Below are 4,026 nucleotides of genomic sequence, written 5' to 3'. Positions count from 1 at the left end.
CCCCATGCTGTTTGTCTTCAGATCTTCCAATATCTCCCTTTGCATGGACAAACTGCAAAACCAGTCTGGGGAGGAGTTCAGCTTAAAAAGAGAGCATGGAAATTTTGGGAGTAGGAAGAAAATAAGGACTACTGGCTAATATACTGGCTCCCCAAGCCCATTTAGTGTGAAATTCCACTGTCACTGTGTTAGCACTACTGACTAGGGAGCCTGGAAAGGAGAAGGTGAAAGTGGGCAGAGATGGAACAAGTCTGGCTGCTAAGCACAACAGCGCACAGACCCCTGACCTGGCCCAACAGGGACTGAGCTCCATAAGCCAGCCCTGGTGCTACTGAAATACCCATCTGATCCTGCCACATCACAGGACAGCCTGAGCAACAGATTTAAACCCCTGTGGGCCTTGAAAAGACAAAAGTCCACAGCTTTGTGGGGGTATAAGCAGTGGGCTTGTTTCAGTGCTCTTTGGCTTTTATGATTAGATACTGATCTGAAGTCCACTGAATTACTTTGAAAGACTGAGTGCACTGTTCTCGATCAAGACTACAAATCAAATATTTTAAAGACTTCATCAATTCTTCCGCTGACTACAAAGCACTAGGAAAGATGACTGGGAAAAGATAGAAAAAAGCAAAAGAAAACAGAAACAGCTGTACACCATTGAAACAGAATGTTACTGCAAGATGTAGTTTATAATAATCAGTTGATCAACATGCTAGGCAAGGGATTTTTTTTTCTGTTTCGAACCAGTAGATGCACAGATGGGGTCTATAATAGAACTGGCATGTGTGTGGATTTTTTTTTTTAAGGCTGCATAATTTTACAACCACTACTAACGTTCATGTGTGTTGGTATAATGGAAAGAGTACTCAAACTTCTGAGAATTAACATTGGCAAACTGGCTTTCTGCCCATGAGGTGACATTGAAATTGCAATAGTCTTTGTCTGGAGCAGCAGTAGTGACTACAGCCAGATTGTGCAGACCCATGAGCTGCTCTAATCATAGTAATAGCAGTAGCATCAATATGATAATAAGTCATTTAAGGAAGATAATTTTCCCCAGGTTTCCAGCCAAAGGTACAGGGAACCTACCTTGATTAGGATCAAGCAATAGATCTGCTTTTGAGGCAGAGTTAGAAATGAGCTTTTCTGACTTCTCTTGCCCTGTATGATGTGGTTACCATGTGGAAGACAGCATCAGCACATACCAACCAATTAGGCCTCATTGGCCAAGCAGGTCCAAAGCATTTCCACATGCTTCAACATGTTTCTCTTCACCATTGAATTGACTGAACATCCTCTTTGTCGTAAATTTACCAGTTTCTCCCTAAACCATCACCAGACAGGATCTTGCAGTTAGAATAATCCAATGGACCCTTCCCAAGAGGGGAAGAGGGTTTGCCTGTGAGAAGCCTGTTCTGGAGGTGAGCTGTCCTGCTTGGGTTGTTTGTGCCCCCAGCCAAAGAGCCACTCCACAAATGTGCCTTCTGATTGTCAGTTCATGGGCACAATATCAAGTGCCCAGATATTCTAAGACAACTTGAGAAGGGGGTCATTACTCCTTGCTCATTCACCTGTATCAGTGAGCAATGAAGAAAATGAACAGAATGACATCATCAGTAACAAAGAAAGAGAAAAATAAAGGTATTTCAAGAAATGTGTATTCTGCTTTTCTCCTGGGAAAATGTAGGGAGTACATTTTGTTCTGTATTCACAAGTAAGCAATCAACTCTTGGAAGAAAATAACCTGAGTCAAGTTCTTAAAGCCTGTATGTATTAGAAAAGATCAGCACCAGGAAAATTCACACAAACATGCTTTCAGAACTCCTCTAATGCTGTCAGTTCAGCTGAATGCCACCAGTTCACATGAAGTGCAGGAGGTCCCCTAAGCAACTCAGCACCTTCAAAATGTTTATTTAGAAGCACAGCTAATGCAGGAAAAGCCTAGCTTTAAGCTATGCATCTGTCAGAGATTCATACATAAATCATTACACTAAAAAAAGCTATTCCAGCATTTGATCACTCCTAAGAATGGTCCAAAATATGCTGCAAAAATATTGGAGGATGTGTCCTGATCTCTGGAATACAACCCAGTTGTGATGTATGCCACTGCAGTCATACCTGTCAGTGTTTTAAAAGAAAGGCCCATAAAATGCTAATATGATCAAACTGCAAACTCACTGCTTAAGCAATAAAACCAGAGTTTTATTGGACCTTTTACTTCCCAAGTCTTAAAATCTCTGACATGTAATGGGACATCTAAAAGACTGCTTTTAAAAAATAGCTGTCATAGACAGGAAATTAATAGAGTAAAAACATAGTAATAATTGAAGCAACCATAATCCAACTAACTACTGATCAAAAGCCTCTCTGAAGAGCTTCCTATTTCAGATGGCTTCTGCTGATCTCTTTTGTTTGGTTTTATCAGCATCACCAGTGAACCAACAGCCCTAAGAGCTGATGCCATCACACGCAGGCACTGACTGGCACTGCACCAACGTGAACCTTACTACTCCAAAATTAGTTGCAAATTCTGGCACATCAGGTGAACAAAGCCCACTAACACCAAAAAAATAACACTACAGAATTCAATCTCTCAAACATCCAGCACAAAGAAAGCAATTGTGTGCTAGAAGAAACACAGATTTTTTTGCAGTATGTTTGTCATTCCGATTATTGCCTCCTCAATTGCTGGTAGCTGAATTCCCATCTCATAAAAGCTTTTTGGAAGAAAATCCCTCAGAGGGAGCTGACTTTCCCTTTTTTTTTCTTCATTTCTTTAGCTCTGTGGAAGGCCCACCCGCAGTTTGGGCTGCCTATTGCAGCTCTCTATTCTGTTTAAATTCTTTTCTTGCTCAGTTATTTGCAGCTTCCAATTAGAACAAAATGTCTACAAGGCTTTTATTAATTAAAAAAAATTTTAAAAACCTCCCAGAAAATTAAAAAAAAATTGATTTCAATTCTAACCCCAGATTTGGAAAGCTACATTTAAAAACACACCTTGTTTTTTTGTTTGGTTGGGCTTTTTTTTTCTGTCTTAACTCCTATCTCCCTTCAAAATCATTAGCTAGAATGGATAAACACAAGAAATATCTCTTCACCTATAGCAGCATTTTTATGTTTGTGAACATCATGGTGCTTTTCCTCAAGAGATGGCAGAGTGGTTGTCAGAGGGAAAGGGTTGCAGACATGCTGAAGTTATTACAGCATAAACCATAAAGGCTGCAGGGCCACCTTTTTGGCATTATAAAATACTTTTGTATAGAGTGGGAGTTTTCACCTGAATAACAAAGTGCTGTGATAACTCATGAAACCACCTCCATATCTCCATGAAAGGATATAACCAGAAATATCATCTGTCATCTAGGCTAACTTCTTCAGGTTCTGCTTGAAACTTAGACTTTGTAAGCTTTTAACTGGCTTTTGTAAAACATGTTTTCTGCCTCCAATTCCCCCTCTGGTAGTCACACATGCATTAATTGACATCTCATTATAATACTGTTACTTCAGCTCTTATGGCATAGTTTTCTTTTAGCCCTGAAAAACATTGTTTCCACGGCACTGCCATTTTATCTCACTTTATGCAATTATAAAATAGCGCATACATCTGTAAAATATTATTATTAGCAAAGTAAAAAATTCCCTGTAACACAAGCAATAAAATTTTTATAGAGAACATATTTATCTTTTGACACATTATTATATTGACTCATGAAAAATAGAAGTAATGTTCTCATTATTTATCCAATCTAACTTGAAGGACACTCTTGTCAGTTCCTTCCAGGAAGAAAGGATGTTGAATATTTGATATATGTGATTAGTGAAGTCTGCAGTGACCTCTTCCATACTCTGTATTGCTAGCAATCATTGAACCTTACAGAGAAAAAGGAACAGGGGCTTTAAGAGTTGTCATGCATTTGATAGTTTCACAAAGCCATTAAGTTTCTTGAAAGTCAACAGGTAACTTAAACTCAAAAGGAAGTTTAACCAACACATGGTTAAAAGTCACCATCCAAAACAAAAGGTCAT

The sequence above is a fragment of the Sylvia atricapilla genome, chromosome 1 (assembly GCF_009819655.1).
Source record: "Sylvia atricapilla isolate bSylAtr1 chromosome 1, bSylAtr1.pri, whole genome shotgun sequence".
Classification (NCBI taxonomy): domain Eukaryota; kingdom Metazoa; phylum Chordata; class Aves; order Passeriformes; family Sylviidae; genus Sylvia; species Sylvia atricapilla.
This window is presented reverse-complemented; position numbering follows the sequence as displayed.